Source organism: Sus scrofa, chromosome 13 (assembly GCF_000003025.6).
Source record: "Sus scrofa isolate TJ Tabasco breed Duroc chromosome 13, Sscrofa11.1, whole genome shotgun sequence".
NCBI lineage: Eukaryota > Metazoa > Chordata > Mammalia > Artiodactyla > Suidae > Sus > Sus scrofa.
Genome location: NC_010455.5, coordinates 81,849,663 through 81,867,371, shown reverse-complemented (window position 1 = coordinate 81,867,371; position 17,709 = coordinate 81,849,663). Strand labels below are relative to the sequence as shown.

Genomic DNA, 17,709 nt, shown 5'->3' with positions numbered 1-17,709 from the left:
TTATTTATTCCCATTTCATAGATGAGAAAAGTAAAGAGCAGAGAGGAGATAAGTACTTAACCAAAGTCCCACAGCTAGTAAGGGGCTGATCCAAGATTCACAGTGAGCCCCTGTTCTGCTCTTTGAGCAGTAATGGGCAATTTTATTATAGAAATAAGGACCAAGCCCAGAGAAGGTGCGATTTGCTCAAAATCACAGAACCTGGAGAATCCTGGTGCATTTAGTCCCAAGAAACAAGCCCTGTACCAAGCCTGGGGGGATACATTACCCAAGGTATGAAGTGAAGATATGGAAGGGTGTGGCCCAGTGGTTTCCATCCCTGGCTGCCCGGAGGAGCTCACATAGCATCTAAAGTACAGCCAGGCTTGAGAAGCCAGGCACAAAGCAAGGATCCACCAAGGTCACCTAGGGCCGTGAACATGGACATAAGGCAACCATCTGAAGATGGAGTGGGGTCTCCTTGGAAGGTGAGCCAGAGGCAGGGAGATAAGGGAGTTAGTGTCCAGGCTTTAGAGTCAGAGACTAGATGTCCACATCCCTCTCTGCATCTCTGAGCTGTGTGTCCACAGGAAGTTCTCTTAGTCTCTCTAAGACTCCAGTTTCCTCATCTGTAAAATGGGGAGAAAATGCTCCCTCTGGGTGACGTGGAAATGTGAGAGACAATATCAAGGGCCAAGCCTGAGGTGCTGTAGGCATGTTTTCCTTGCTGGCTCTATCTTCTGGGCATCCTGCACGTGCCCCTTCCCTTTGCACGGGCAAGCTCTTTCTCTGAGCACATACTCACCATTAACAGCTTTAACCCTAAACAATCTCCTCTGAGACAAATCCTGGTTTTCAGGGAGGAGGACTTGGCCACCATCACTAAGAGACCAGTCAGAACCCAGAGTGCTTGGGCTGTTTGGTATGGGGAAAGATGGAGCACTGAGCCCTGCAGCCCATCCAAAGCAAAGGCATGTACCCTCCCCTCCCTGCTGGGCTCAGAACAACTTCCCTTGAGACAGACCAGGATACAGGCGTCTTTCATGCCCAGACCTAACTGGCTATGACCTCCCACCCAAACAGTGGCATACTCCCAGCCAAAGTGCCATACAGTACAGGCAGCAATGCTGTGCATTGCTTTTTTAACCCTCCGATTTTAGTCTCAACTCTCACTTTTTTCCTTTCAATTGTCAGACCCCAGCTTCAGCTCATGTAGACCCTATCCAGAGAGCTCTGGCTAATGTTTATCTAAGGGAATACCAGAATACATAAAAATTTGCAACACTAGACAGTTCTAAGATAGCAGAGTAGAGTTACTCCTTTTCATATCCAAAATCACCCCAAATAAAAGAGAAAGAGAAACAGGAATGCAAATTCTATCTTCAGCAAAACTAGAACACATTTGTAATCCAAACCACAATGTATAAGGAAAAGGCTGCCAAAAAAAAAAAAAAAAAAAAAAAAAAAAAAGGTAAAGGGCTGCCAAAAGCAGTGAAGATCAGACGAGGTGTGAGAAAACACCTACGGAAGACACCTGTGGCTGCACGTCTCAGATGAAGATGGCAGAGCCAGCCAGTAGCTGGCACTCTCTGAGGGAAAAAAAAAAAAAAAAATTCCTAATCAGGAACAGTGGAAACAGGGTATGTGGTCTAGCAGTGGACCTGCCTCCGACACTGTGGGGAAAGAGGAGGGCACGGCTAACAGAGAAAACCACAGTCCTGCCATCTTCACAGGAAGCAGTGTGCTGGTGAGGCAGAGTGGGAGAAGGGCCTGAACTGGGGGAAGCCCATGGCTGCAGATCCCTGCTGACTGGGCAGAAGCTAAAAGAAGTCACTGCCATGGTCCTGTGAACAAAGTAACCATGAACCAGGAAGCAATCCTGCTCTCCTAAATATCTCCTGGCACCTCCTCTACCCTCATCCCCCGCAAAATACTGATCCAGGAAGATTTGCCTCTTCCAAAGAGAAACCAGGACATGGTATAGGCAAAGATGCTGGAAAAGAAATAAAGGAGGAAAAGAACTGGAAAATATATGGCAAACCAAGAAAATTCCCCCAAAAAGGCTGTCACAAAGCAAATAAAAATTGTGACCAAATTTGTAAACTATTTTTGTGATCACTTAATTTCAAAAGGTAGACAACTAGTACAGCCTAAAAAAACCAAAAGGATTAAATACATTTTACATAGTTACAAAGACAACCTCCAGAAGAGTTCAAAATAAACTATGAAAGTTCCTCGGAGTTCCCGTAGTGGCTCAGTGGAAACAAATCTGACTAGCGTCCATGAGGATGCAGGTTTGATCCCTGGCCCCACTCAGTGGCTTAAGGATCTGGCATTGCCATGAGCTGTAATGTAGGTCACAGACTCAGCTTGGCTCTGGCGTTGCTGTGGCTGTGGTATAGGCCAGCAGCTACAGCTCTGATTAGACCCCCAGCCTGGGAACCTCCATGTGCCACAGGTGTGGCCTTAAAAAGGCAAACAAACAAACAAAATGACCAACTTCCCAATTGTCAGAAAGAACACAAAATTAAATAGTCCATACACTGAAAAATTTTGCTTTAAGAAGCAATAGAAACTGGGAGTTCCTGTTGTGGCTCAGTGGTTAACGAATCTGACTAGGAACCATGAGGTTGCGGGTTCGATCCCTGGCCTCCCTCAGTGGGTTAAGGATCTAGTGTTGCCGTGAGCTGTGGCGTAGGTCACAGACGCGGCTCGGATCCCGAGTTGCTGTGGCTGTGGTGTAGGCTGGCAACTACAGCTACTATTCGACTCCTAGCTGGGAACCTCCATAAGCTACAGGAGCGGCCCTAGAAAAAGACAAAAAAAAAAAAAGAATAGAAACAAAAATACAAATATGTAAAATATGATAGCAAAACTAAGACCAAAATACTAGCTATGTCAATGAATGGCCACAGTTAACTGCTAAAAAGAAGAGAATCTCAGACTGGGGAACAAGACAAAACCCCCAACTCTATGCCACATTTAAGAGACATCCCTAAAACTAACTCAACAATGTTGAAAAAATAGGAAAGGCAAATATATACCGAGCAAGCACTAATGCCAACCAAGCAGACACTGTAACCATATTATTACAGTAAAGTTGAATTCAGGGAAAATGATTTTAAAATGAGACAAAGAACACTTTATACAATAGAGAATATAATCCACAAGTGAAGATCAAACATCAAATAACAGCACAAAAATTCAAAGCAAAAGCTACAGGAAATACAAGGAAGGTCAGACAGATACAGTAGAAGCAGATGATTTTAATTCACCTCTTTTAGCTCATGACAGATCAATGGACAAAGTGAAGTAAAGACTTAGAGAAACCAAAATGGCATAAATAATAAGATGGATGTAATTGATGTATATGAATTTCTAAAAATTTCTTATGTATTTAGGCCACAAATAAAACCTCACCCAAAAAAGTAGAAAAAATATGGAATATGGCAACACAAAAGAAAAACTAGAAATTAATCACAAAATTATGGATCACAAAATTCTATCACTTAGATTTTTTTAAACTCTCTTTTAAACAAAAGATCAAAAAAGAGATCTAAACAAAAATTGTAGAATATCTAGAAAAGAAGAAAAACAAAAAACATTCCATATATTAGTACCTGTGGGATCCCATTAAAGTAGAGCTCAGAGGTAATCATGGCTGGTGTGCTTAGATCAGTAAATAAAAAAGCCAAAATATACAAATTAAGCGTAATAAAATAGAAAAATAAAAGAACTAATCCAAAATTCTGAGAGCTGGCACTTTAGGGGAAAAAAAATCAAGAATGAAAACAAAACAAAAGCAATAAAACATATTAAACAATTTAATTCAACCATTTAATCTATCATATTATGCCATATACGATGCCATAAGATGTGGTATATTGGATATATTTATCTATTATTAATTTATTATTTAGACTATGAATCTATCATATTGAAAATATGTATCCTTGATATGATATAATGAAATAAAACTTTACCTCTATGGTCTTCCTTCTCAAAACCTATAACTTCATGGATCCTAGTCAGACTCATTTCCGCTATGCCGCGATGGGAACTCCCATAACCCCATTCTAATCATGAGAAAGACACAGGACAAATTCCAACTGAGGAGCATCCAACCAAATACCTGATTGGTATTCCTCAAAAGTGTTAAGGCCTTAAAAACAAGGAAAACCTGAGAGATCGTCACAACCAAGAAGAGCCTAAGGAGATCTAACAACTACATGTAATGCGGTGTCCTGAATGGGATTCTGGATCAGACAAAGGACATTAGGTGAAAATTAAGGAAATCTGAGGAAAGTGTGGGCTTTAGTTAATAACAGTGTATCAATATTGATTCAAAAGTTATGATAAATGGAGTTCAGATCATGGCTCAGTGGTTAACAAATCCGACTAGGAACCATGAGGTTGCGGGTTTGATCCCTGGCCTCGCTCTGTGGGTTAAGGATCCAGAGATGCTGTGAGCTGTGGTATAGGTCACAGACGTGGCTTGGATCCCGTGTTGCTGTAGCTCTGGCATAGGCCAGCGGCTACAGCTCTGATTCAACCCCTAGCCTGGGAATCTCCATATGCTGAGGGTGCAGCCCTAGAAAAGACAGAAAAAGACCAAAAAAAAAAAAAAGTTATGATAAATGTACCATACTAGTGTAAAATGTTAATAATAGGAGAAACTAGGTGTGAGTATGTGGGAACTCTCTGTACTATATGCTTAGTTTTTCTATAAACCTAAAACTAATTTCAAAATTAAAGTCAATTAATTAAAAAACATTATATCAATTTTCAAATTTTAGAAGCTGTAACAATACCCCCAAATCACCTTCTATCTCATTAATCAGATGTAAACATGGTTAACAATTGGATGTATTACATGTTATTCTTTTTTTTCTACAAAATATTCAAAATTTTCCTTGTAAAAATTGGCATCATGGACCTTTATTGAGCTTATTTCACTGTAAACTAAAAAATTAACATTTTTACATATTACAAAATATACTTTAAATGCATGACTTCAATGACTGAATTTTAAAGAATAAAATTGGAGTTCTCCCGCAGCACAGCAGGTTAAGGATCCAGTGTTGCCACTGCAGCATCTTGGGTCACTGCTGTGGCATGAGTTTGATCCCTGGCCCAGGAACTTCCACATGCTGCAGGTGCAGTCAAAAGAAAATAAAAGAAAACATATAAGCCATTTAATCCAATCATTCAAGGGTGAGGAGGAGACACAAATATGTAAAATGAGAAATGAAAATGGGAAATAACCAAACGGCATAGGGAAAAGCACTCATAAAAGAAGTTGGACATGTTTGTTGTTCAGTATGGTGAAATACATACAACACAAATCACAAGTTAAGATAAACAAATTCCTACAAATTAGTGGGAGAGACCAACCTAAATACAGAACGTAAAAAGATGCGACAAACAGGTCACACAAAAAGAAAAACATCTCTTTGAAGAGATGCTCCACCAAGTGCATAATAAAAGAGAAACAAGTTAGAGCTACAACAAAATGCCATTTTTGTCCATCAGATTAGAAAAGATCAAAAAAATTGGATAACTCCTCAGAGAAGCAGACAGGTCATATTGCTAAACTGAAGGTAAGACAGCATAGCCTCAGTGGATGGCAAATTAGGACCCTTTGACCTAGCAATTCCACTTCAGTATTTATTCAGATATATTCTCAAATGTACAGAGCTACACATATACATGTATGCTATACACACACACATAAAACATTACATACATACGTATGTAGCATTGTTTGTAATGTCAAAATATTGGGGAAAACCCAAACTGAAAATAGGCTAAATAAATGATGGTAAATCCATACAATGGAATACTGTGCAGCTGGAGAAAAGAACATGCACCAGTGTGGAGGATCTGACAGAGAAATGAAGTCAAACAAACAAGGTGCAGAATAATATTTATAGTTCTCTACCTTTACTGCAGAACAGGAGGGAGAGGAGGAGGAGTAAAGGGAGTAGGAAGAGGTATTGGAGTAGGAGGATCGTGTCTGTAAGAAAACTGGACAGTCCAGGAGTTCCCATTGTGGCTCAGTGGTTAACGAATCCGACTAGGAACCATGAGGTTGCAGGTTGGATCCCTGGCCTTGCTCAGTGGGTTAAGGATCCGGTGTTGCTGTGAGCTGTGGTGTAGGCCGGTGGCTACAGCTCTGATTGGACCCCTAGCCTGGGAACTTCCATATGCCGCAGGTGTGGCCCTAGAAAAGACCAAAAAAGAAAACTGGACAGTCCAGTTCAGCTTTATAAGACAACTGTCTTTTCTCTACTCACCATAGAGGTTCATACAACCCTCACCCAGCCTTTTCTCAACCAGGTTATGAGAAATAAGAGAATGTGGGAGTGATGCAGGGAGCCGTGCTTGGTGGGGATTCAACCCACCAAAACTAACCCTCATCAGAGCTGTCTTTATGAGTGTGTGCAGGCTGCCCAAGGGCATCTGACTGGGAGGAGTTGGGTGGGATCTGCCTCTTTTGTAATTCACTTAAAGACACTTTATGCTCCCATTCTAACAGCCCAGGAAATGGCGGTTTAGAGAAGAAGCAATCTGACCAAAGCCATGTGGCTAAAAGATGGCACAGCTGGTCCCATCCTGGGTAGCCTGAACCCAGAGTCCCCACTGCATCGGCTGGGCTTTGTCCATTACTAACCTAAACATCTGCACTTGTTCTATGCAGGCACATGACCATGCTTTGCAGGCATGGCAGGCTCAGAGAGGATCCTCAGGGTCCCACAGCCAGTAAGGGGTAGGGCTGTCATGGACCCCAGGGCTGCGATGGGACCAGCCTGTGCTCTCCCACCTTTCTCCACAAAGTTCAGAAACGGGGCCTCTCATGGCACCAACGGTAAGTAGCTCTGTGTGGCTCAAATAAGGCATTTCTATGGGAAACTGCTTTATCCTTGTGCACAACCATGCCAACTTTGGAACTGTTGAAGAGACGCCTTGAATGTTTTTGAAAGCAGCAGCCAAGCAGCAGCCCCAGAGGAGACCCACACTTGGTCATGGAGGGCACAGAGCTTTCCTTTCTGGCTTCAAGGCCTCTGCCCCATCAGGGTCACGCAGGGACCTCAAAAGCTGCCCACCCTGGGTGGTGAGGTGGACACACAACAGCCCTTTTGCTGCTCCCCCCAAGACAGGACTCAAGAGTTGAGTGCTGGTCTCCACTACTGGCCATCCACTATGGAAAACTAGTGCCAGCACAATATAACCAACAGCAGGGTTTGAATCCCTTCCTGGCTGCTAGGCCCTGGACAAGGGCTTAACCTCTCTGAGACTCATCTGAAAAGTGCTCCATCTATGTGCTAACCTTGCCTGTCTTTGCAAGGATCAGGGGAGCCCATCTGTAATGTCTGGAATGGCACAGGGCACCTAGGAAGCACCCAGTGAATTTTTTTTTTTTTTTTTTTTGTCTTTTTAGGGCCACACCCATGGCATATGGAGGTTCCCAGGCTAGGGGTAGAATCAGAGCTGTAGCTGCTGGTCTACACCTCAGCCACAGCAACACAGGATCTGAGCCGTGTCTGCAAACTACATCACAGCTCATGGCAACACCAAATCCCTAACCCACAGAGCAAGGCCAGGGATTGAACCCCATGGGTACTAGGCAGATTCATTTCCGCTGAGCCACGATGGGAACTCTGCACCCAGTGAATGTTAAGCGCTCCTTTAAACTTGTGTGTCCTCCAACACTGCCATTTCACCACCTGAATGCAGCCTAAAGAAACACCAGGCTGTGCACTAGGATTCAGCTACAGAGGCGAAAGGCAGGGTGGTTCATAGCCACAAAGGGCAGAGATCAATATAAATGCTTACAATAAGGGGCTATGACTTTTGCACGGAAGTCCCCAGCTTCCAGCCTGATCTACTCCACCCAGACCTCCCCTGCACCCAGCTGGGACTTAGTGCCTCTGTGGTCCTCGCCCCAGGGAAGGTCTAACTCCTATGGTCTCCCGCAACTGTGACTGAACTAACAAATGAATAAAAGAGGAGCTAAGTAACTTAATTTTGGTCCCGTGGAGCCTGTTAAAGACAGTGGTCAGGATCAGAATGACCAGATGAAGACAAGGTCAAGGCCAGAGCTGGAAGACAGAAAGCACTTCATGCAGAGTTACAACTCCTGAATTTGGGTCACAGGTGAATCATCATGTCTTTGTCTGGGCAGTTGGGGCTCCCTGTCCTTCCTTCCTCACCTTCCCAGTCCTGCCTTTGAGCCCAACAACCCCAGGAAGCCTGCCTTGATCCCCCCGGGCCACTGAGTGCCTGCACCACATCTCTGTTCCCCTGAGCCAGCCAGGACTTTCTGGTCCACTGACCTGCTTTTTCTACCTTGAGAGTACATGCCTCTGGGGACAGGAAGCTCTCCCCTGGCTTCTTCATTCCACACCCCCAAGCATATATATAAGCACTGAACTTTGAAGGCAGGGCAGAGTACCCACACGGGTGTGGAAAGGAGATGCTGGCTTCCTGCTCTCTCTAGAAGATTTGGCAGGGGAAGGGTCAGGACTGGAGTCAGGAGATGGGGACGTGGGCTGTAGTTCAGCCACAAACACCAACTCTAAGCTGCTGACCCTTGGCTCTATCCAGTCTGCCCCTTCTTAGATACCACTGTGCACCCTTCCTGCTCCCAGTCCTCATTTATTCATTCAACAAACATTCGGTGGATGGCTGCCATGTGCTGGACTCTGTGCTGCTGAGAGCTTGGGACCCACACAATTGTGGTCAAGTCAGCCTCAGCTCCTGCCCTCTCCCTCCAGCCAGAGAGAGTATGTGCTTGTTACCTTCTCCTCTAGTCTCTGCCACAGCACGTGGCACTGGGCCAGGCACAGAGGAGGAGATACAACAGAATCTAACTTCCTGGTAGGAATAATATCATCTCTCAACCCAGCAAGCAGTGGGCATACTGAACGATGCCCAAGGATGCCTCCATCACAGTTCCTCAAACCAAACATAATTTCTTAGGCCATGCTTGGATGGGATGCTTAATGACATTATCTAGAAGGATCTGCCCCAGGGCTTCGGTGATGGCTGAGAAAGAAAACAAAAACTCAAATTGCCCATTGCCCTTCCCAGAACCCTGGCAGGTGTTTTGCAACCCGTTGGGGAAAGGAAGAGACCCAAGCATGGATGTGACACTTCTTAAGAAGGAGTTTGCAAAATGTGACACTCAGTCCTCAGAGTCCCAGGACCTAAAATCCCACTCTCGGAGTCTTATCTGCTGGGCTCACCCAGGCATGGGGTCTGCCAGGAGACATGGCTGCTGCAGGAATTGGTAACAACTGGGTGAAATGCCCTCCCCTCAATGCAGCCTATGGCTCCGGACTTGCTGGGGAAGGGGGTGGGGGCGGATTTCATTCCTTCATTTAACCAGCAGCAAGGATACCTCCCTGGGGATCTGAGGCTACGGGAAGGTGTAAGACCCGATTACTTCCCTCTGGGGAGAGCTCACGCCAAAGGGGTCAGACTCTGTGACAGGTCTGAATAATGACAAGGACTGTAAAAAGCAGCTCAGTTTGATACCAGTTGAGTTCCTATAATAGACTGCATCTTGCTTTCAAATATATAGGACAGTGCTTGTAAAATGCAAAGCGGATCTAATCATGCTCTCTGCTTAAAATCCTCCACAGGCTCTCCACTGCTCTCAGGATAAAGCACAAGCTCCTAACCCTAATCCTCCCCAAATGCTCCATGATGATTTCCTGGCCTATCTCCCTCTGTGAAGCCCTTCACAGCATCCCCACTAACCTGCCTGGATTTTCCCGTAGGCACCACGTAGGTGCACACATGGTATTCTGACCCTCTGTACCCCTTCCCCCTCCCTTGCACACACGTCCCACATACACACACGTGGGTGATTCATTCAGCTTGGGTATCAGTGCCACTGGGGAGCTCCCCAGCCCGGGTCCTCAGAGACCCTCACCTGTCTCCATCACAGATTTACCCCAAGGGGCTATGATGTCGCCTCAGCTGCCTCCTTCCCACCAGAACCAGGGACAACTCAAGAGCAGCGTCTGGGTCTCTTCTTCAGAGTCCCCAGGACTCTACAGAGCTCTGGCTCAGAAAAAGTGGTGAGTGCACATCTCTGTGTGCACAAGCACAAGCAAAGGAATAAAAGCAACCTGCTGCCTTAGAAAGAGCCTCCAGGGAGTTCCCGTCATGGCTCAGTGGTTAACGAATTTGAGCAGTATCCACGAGGACTCAGGTTTGATCTCTGGCCTGGCCCAGTGGGTAAAGGATCTGCGTTGCCGTGAGCTGTGGTGTAGGTCGTGGGCGTGGCTCAGATCCTGTGTTGCTGTGGCTGTGGTATAGGCTGGTAGCTACAGCTCCAATTTGACCCCTGGCCTGGGAACTTCCATATGCCTTGAGTGCAGCCCTAAAAAGCCAAGGAAGGAAGGAAAGAAGGAAGGAAGAAGAGAGCTTCCACCGAGGCATGACAAGGAGGACAGAGCTCCACGAGCTTGGGCAAGTCATTTAACATCTTCGGCCCTCCATTTTCAGCTGTGTGCCATGGTGCCAAATGGCACCTACTTGGACCCAGTTCGACTGGGGTGTTTCGAGGACTTTCTTAGTACAGATGTTAAGTAGAGGGGCTATTCCATTAAAAGACACTCATTCCGAATCAATCTGCCAGTGGTGAATGAGCTGAAGAACCCCTGAGGTCTTTATTTACAGGCATCCATTAGCTTTTCCCTCTATACACACATGGAGCTCATGCACCACCAGGCTGGGCAAGACCTTTCTTCCCAGGAGCTCACAAAGAAAGCCATCTGTCCAGCTCCAGGTGGACCCGTCTCACGCCCAGTCTTCCTGGAGCGTGAATCAATGAGGCTTCCCCGCGCCTCTCCTTCTTGTGAGGTTTCCATGGGAATCCTCCCACGTGTGACTGAGCCAGGAGCCCCCAAGGCAGAAACTCAGGCTGTCAGCCAGCAAGAAGAGCAGGGGGTGGACTGAAAGAGGTTTGCTGGGGGGGTGACCAAACCAGCATGCTCTGCAAGGTCATTTGAAAGAAACACACCTCAGAGGCAGCAAGGCCAGAGGCCCTCCATCCACCTATATTCCTAGAGGGCCGGTCACCACTCCAGCTGCCCTTGTGCTGCAAGCACATGTGGATGGATTCGTAGGACAGCTGGCCTCTGTGAGGCCCAACATGGCTCAGGCTGGAGCAGAGCTGGGAGGAGGGATGGGGGGTGGCTCTCTTCATAAACTTTTATGAAGAAAACACAATAATCTTCATGTCCAGCCCTCATTTATCTCCTCAGCTGAACTTTGCCTACTTGGTATGACTGGCTGTCTGAATACTTTGGAGGCCTGAAGGAAAAGGGAAGTTAATACATGCCTCAGGCTTGGTCTAGGCGGTCATAATAGGACCCTGCTGGGATTTCTGAAGGTCCCTCTCTTAAGCTTGAGATATCTCTGGGAGCATATTTTTTTCTTTCTTTTTGCTTTTTAGGGCCGCACCCATGGGATATGGAGGTTCCCAGGCTAGGTAGGTGTCGAATTGGAGCTACAGATGGCGGCCTCCACCACAGCCACAGCAACATCAGATCCCAGCCATGTCTGTGGCCTACACCACAGCTCACGGCAATGCCAGATCCTTAACCCACTGAGAAAGGCCAGGGATCAAACCCACAACTTCATGGTTCCTAGTCGGATTTGCTTCCGCTGCGCCACAGTGGGAACTCCACTGGGAGCATTCTTGAGATTTGAGGGATACACTGGAGAGGAAGAGAGGATGCTGAGGAAATGGGAAGGCAGGGAGACCCAGAGAGAAAGAGAGAGAGAGATTATAAAATAGCAGGGAGCCACTCTGGCCTCAAGAATCTGTATGACTGGAGTTTCTGTCATGGTCCCATGGTTAACAAATCTGACTAGGAACTATGAGGTTGCAGGTTCGATCCCAGGCCTTGCTCAGTGGGTTAAGGATCCAGCATTGCCATGAGCTGTGGTGTAGGTTGCAGAGGCAGCTCGGATCCCGAGTTGCTGTGGCTGTGGCTGTGGCGTATGCCAGCAGCTACAGCTCCAATTCGACCCTTAGCCTGGGAACCTCTACATGCCATGGGAAGAGGCCCAAGAAATGGCCAAAAGACAAAAAAAAAAAAAAAAGGATCTGTATGACTTGCATATCTCACAGATTGTGACTGACTTATGAGACATCTCTGTGGACTCAGCCCACCTCCCTTTCTGGAGAAGGTAGAGCTCCAGGCTCACCCATAAATGACATTTCACAGCACTGAAAGCCAGGTGGGTGACTTGGGAGCTGCTCTGGGCCTCTGCCTCTGTGTATACATGGAGGTGTGGCGCTTGGGGCAATTCCCTGCCACCTCCCAGCTCCAGAGTCCACTTGGCCTGCCTCATAAAAGGGCCACCCCCACTGTTGCTTCTTCCACATCTGCAGCTTCCTCTTGGTCCGCATCTTCTCTTATGACTGGCATTTCCAGCCCTCAGCGGATTTTCCCAAACTGGGTCTCCAGCTCCACTTTCTCTCCCCAGTACCAGACCCACCTACCTGGAAGCCTCTGGCCACTGCAGACTAGGTGCTCCTTCAAATGACCTTGTAAAGCCAGCTGGCCTCTTTCCCTTTGGACACGCCCACCTTGTCTAGATATCAGACATGGGTGGTCAGGGGCCACTGGCATCTCAGAATCCACCTGCCCAGGACTGGAGGCAGCCTCTTTCTTCTCTGCAAACCAGGCTCCTCTCAGCACGCTCCCATTTCGCCCTGGATCCCCCTGTCTCTCGGTCTCCCTCAATGTCTTCAGCTCTTCTTCAGTTCAGACCTTGCCTGGAATACCGAAACAGTTGCACAGTGGGGCTCTCTGACTGTAGTCTGCGCCCCCCAACCCACCCTCTACACCCTCCATGCTGCCACTGGGTAAATCTGACCACCCCGCCCCTACCCTGTCATTCAACTCTGCAGGTGGCTTATCTAGGGAGACACTGCACCCTTAATTTGGCACACAGGAGTCCTCAAGACCCACTGTTGCTTATTTCTCCCATGCCGAATCTCCCAGCATGGCCCACATCGGAACCAATCATAGCAGACTGCCCCCAGTAACCACATCCTGCCCACACCTCCGTGTCCTGGCTGACACTCATTCACTCTCCTCCCATCCCCAAGAGGCGCCAGGCACTCTCTGTGGCATGCCCCCATCTCCCTGTGACCTCATCCTGCATCCTGTCTTCTGCACCACATGCTGCATTTCTTGCTGGTGAGGCCAGCACCCCACTGGCCTCTACCTCCGACCATTGCTGTGTTGGACACCTGCTACCTCTGGCTGCATTAGAAAGCATTGTCCAGCTGAAGGATACATTTCCACTCCATGCCTCTTGTATAGTTTGCATTTTTAACAACAAACTTCTTTTTTCCATAACTAAAGTACACATTTCAAATGCAGATTAACTCAATATGTGACGTAAAAATCACATGCAGTCGACACGGCCCTGGTAAGTTCTTCTGAAGGTCTACAAGTTTCATGATGCTTGATATGGGTCTTCCATCCTATTTCCCAAAGGGCTTGGCACAGACAAATGTTTTTCCTACAGCCTCAGAACAGATTACTATTTCTTGAACTGAGCAGCAGCAGATACACCAGGAGAGACTTATTTAGGGACCATGCTTTATTAAAAATATGTTGCTGTTTTATTTATTTTTTTATTGCTGATCTTTCTTGCCAAGTCTGTATAGTTATGTTCACATAAGTTAAATGCATGCACTTACGTACCTATTTTTTTAAAGGACTATGAGGCAGAGACTTCTGGTAACTTTGCTCCAGGTACCTCCACACCCTCTGATGTTCTACACCGAGTGGCCTGTTCTAGCCAAGGGGCTGCCTGAAACCCTTCATTCCTGTATGAAGAGATGGGGCCTTTTAAGAACCAGGTCAGGCAGGTGTAATACCAGGTCAGGCAACCCAGGGAAAATCAAGGAGCCCCAGTATGGTGAGCAGTACTGGGTCTTTTCCAAAAGGGTGGGAAACTGTACTGGCCCAGGTCTTGCCACTTTCTGGGATAGAAGTGAAGCTCCCCAGGTGAGCCCTGTCTAAATGAGGAAAAGGAGCCAATCTTAATGAAAGCCAAAGGAAGAGTTCTCTTGCAGTGCAGCCCATTAAGAATCCAGCATTGTCACTGCTGTGGCTTGGGTTACTGCTGTGGTGCGGGTTGGATCCCTGGCCTAGGAACTTCCATAGGCCTCAGGCAAGGACAGAAAAAAAAAAAAGAAAAAAAAAAAAAAAGGCACGGGGAAAAGTCCTTGAAGTGTTGGAACAAAACCGAAAGGCCAGGGAATGGAGGGTAATGAGAGAAGAAAATGATGAGAAAGGGTGAAGGGGGCAACAACCTGACCTGGATAGCCTTGGGGGCTCGTGGATTTTACTTCTTGGCAGCCTTGATACGGTGCTAAGACCGGGAGGGATTTGATCTACTTTATATTTTTAAAAGATGTTTCTGCTAAATGGTTATTATTACTTGCTAATCTGATACATGAAAATGGATCTTATTGTGGTTTTTAACTTGCATTTTTCGTACTGAGTAAAGTAGAGCATCTTGTTATATATTGAAGTGTTATTCCAAATTTTGTGTGTGTGTGCGTGTGAACTCTTAATGGTCTGTTTTTGATCGTCTTCTGGTTGACTTGAGGATATTTACACATTAAAGAGATGTGCCCTTTGTGACAAGAATGACAGTTCTCTCCCCAATTTGTCATATGTCTTTTGACTGTCCATGGTGATGTCCCTGTAGATTTTCTTTTTGTATAATTGAGTTTATCAGTCTTTGAAACAAAATAGAAATACCTACTGAGGAGGTATATGAATACCATAGCCAGCAAGTTGAATTTTGTTTGTTGTTTAACAAAGATGGCTTAAATTCCTTTTGGTCCTTTTTTTTTTTTTTTTTTTTTTTTGGTCTTTATAGGGCTGTACCTGCGGCATATGGAGGTTCCCAGGCTAGGGGCCTAATCGGAGCTGTTGCTGCCAGCCTATACCACAGCCACAGAAACACCAGATCGGAGCTGCGTCTGTGACCTACACCACAGCCACAGCAACGCTGGATTCTTAACCCACTGAGCAAGGCCAGGGATCGAACCTGCAACCTCATGGTTCCTAGTCGGATTCGTTTCTGCTGCGCCATGAAGGGAACACCCCCTTTTTGGTACTTTTTAAGGAAATTTTAAAAATGGAATCAATCAGAGGGTATGTATCTGGGAGGATTATGCCCCTGTGTCAAGCATGTTTGTATTATGCTACTTACATGATATCTTTCTACAAACTCCATTAATCAGCAGCACTTTTTGAAAAATGAAGGTCCGAGGGGATGAGTGGTCCCCTATCAGCCTCAGTGACAGATGCTGCACGATTTGGTCCGAGGACAGAGATACCAAGGCGGGGGAAACAGAAGGAGAGATGGGAAAGCGCCATAGTCTCTACCCGGGTGCAATGACCACATGGAAGTGGCAGGGGAGGGGGAAGCAGCTCCTGGATTCTCTCTTAATAGCGCTTTCCTCAGGCTCAGGCACGTCTTCCTGATTTATGCTCATCGATTGCAGGGGGGCAGAGGGTGGGTGGAAGCCTAGAGGCTCAGATTCCTAGAGAGGAGAGAACGCCTATCTTCGCCCCCCCAAAAAAACTCCCCAGGAGGAGGATGTGACAGAGGAGGAAACTGAGCCGAGAGAGAGATTAGAGCACTTGCCCAAGGTCACACTGCGGGCTGTGGTGGAGGCGGAATTTGAACTCAAGCCTGACTCCAGCCTGAGAGCTCTCCACCTCCTAGCGCTGGCGGCACAGAAGTGCCCTCTCTCCCTTCCAGTCCGCAACAGCCCACCAGACCACGCTCCGCCATCCAGGAGGCGGGAGCAGCCACTTCCCCCGCCCCCCAGCCCTGGCTTCTCCCGCCAGGGAGAGGTCCTGGGCTCGGCGTCCCCTCCTGGCTCTGAGCCCGTGGCGCGTCTTGCTCTACCCAAGCGGACACATTTGCCGCGCTCCAGGCTCTGGCCTCCTTCCTCCTTCCCAGACCCCACCCCCCATCCCCTGCCCATGACTCATGGAGCGCGGGACCCCCTCCCTTCTTAAGCATCGCCAAGTTTGTCTCCAAGCAAGACCAGGAACTGGCCCTAGCAGCGCTCGGACTGGGTGACCAGCCTCACTATCCAGCGTCAAGAGTAGGCGATAACAACAGCACCACTTCATTAGCGCCTACTTGCGTGCCAGGCGCTGGACTTGCACAGCTCTGAACCCCAACCCCCCAAACCCGGACGAACAGACCCCTGGAAATTACTACCCCCATTACATACACGAGAGATGTGTTGCAGCTCCGGAAAGTTGGATGACACGCGTGGACTCACACAGCTAGTAATAATGCACGCTAACATTTGATGGAGTGTCTCCTATGTGCCAGGCACAGGTCTACGTACATTAAGAGGACCACCCCAAAGATGCTACAAATAGCACTACAAAAAGGGTGCCATTGTCATCCCCATCCTATGGATAAGGAAATCGAGGTTTGGTGCCTTGTCCAAGGTCACCCAGTCAGTGAATCATGGACCCAAACCCAAGCAAGATGACCTAGGGGAGGGGGGTAGTTTTTTGTGCTGTCTCCATTACGCAGAGAAGCAGTGGGTTTCGAACCTAGGGCACCAAACGCCTGAAGGCTGCGCACAAACGAAACCAGCTTGGACTGCCCCAGCCCGCAGAGAGGAATTCCCGGGGACCTGGACGGGACAGACGCCAGAGTGCTGGCTGTGGCGAGTGCCGGCCAGCACGAGGTCCGCGCGGCCAGATCTCGGTTCCCGCGCGCCCCTCACCAGAAGATGAAGAATACTCACCATAAAAGAGAGGGCAAGAGTCTGCCCAGGAGGAATCGCCAGCCCTGGCAGGTCCTTGACTCCGGGGAGAGGCGTCTACCGTCGCCCACTCAGGGGCGCTGGAGCTACCCCGAAGATGCCGGTTAGCTCCCCAGGGCCAGGGGCGCGTCGTCACGGCTCGCGCCCAGCAGCAGCGCCCCCTCTGCCTGGCAGGGTGGCCTGGAGTTGGAGCGTTCTTGGGGAAGTTGGCGTTCTGGCGCGGAGGGAGGGCGCGGGAGGTCGAGTGGGAGTGGGGAAGCTCCTTCTGCGCGAATCCCGGAGGTGCGCCAAGGCCCGCTCGCTAGCCGTGCCAAAGCTCCGCGCGGGACCTGGAGGGCGGCGAGTCCCTAGCTCAGGGCGCACGGGCCGCACCTCGGCCGCCGGCCCCCGGCGCGCCCTGCATCTTCCCCACGCCCGGGGCGCACTCCTTGGTGGTTGGAGCTGGGGCCCGGGCTACGGTGCGCTCATCGCCTTCCCAGGGGCTGGGCGCCTTTGTGCGCCGGGCGCGCCGGCCTCCGCGGCCAGCTCTGGATGCTGCAGCCGCCGCCGCCTCCCCTCCTCCTCCGCCGCCGCCCGCTCCCCGCCTTCCCGGCCGGCCCGGAGGCTGCAGCTGAAAGCCGATCCGGCTGAGCTCATCCCTGAAGGCCACTAATCCAATAGCCGCGGAAGGCGCGGCCGCGGGAACGCCCTTCCCCCACCATCCCGCGCCCCGGCCCGTCCCAGATCGGGCCGCTGCTGGCGCCGCCACCTTCCCGAGGCACCAGCTGGCGGGAGAGGGAAGTGGAGCCCGCGCCCGCGTCCCCGGGCCGAGTCGGCGCGGTCGCCATTCGCCCACCAGCTAGCCCGCGCACTCCCTCACTCACGCACTCATTCAT

At 48.6% G+C, this 17,709-nt stretch overlaps 1 protein-coding gene across 1 annotated transcript in view; it reads right to left on the bottom strand.

The window, feature by feature from the left end:
• The window catches only part of SPSB4 (splA/ryanodine receptor domain and SOCS box containing 4), a 76,857-nt gene extending 59,393 nt beyond the window's left edge, over positions 1-17,464 (bottom strand). Inside the window, 2 exon segments of the mRNA XM_021069539.1 lie at positions 12,506-13,846; positions 16,817-17,464. The gene's annotated coding sequence lies outside the window, so the exon portion shown is untranslated.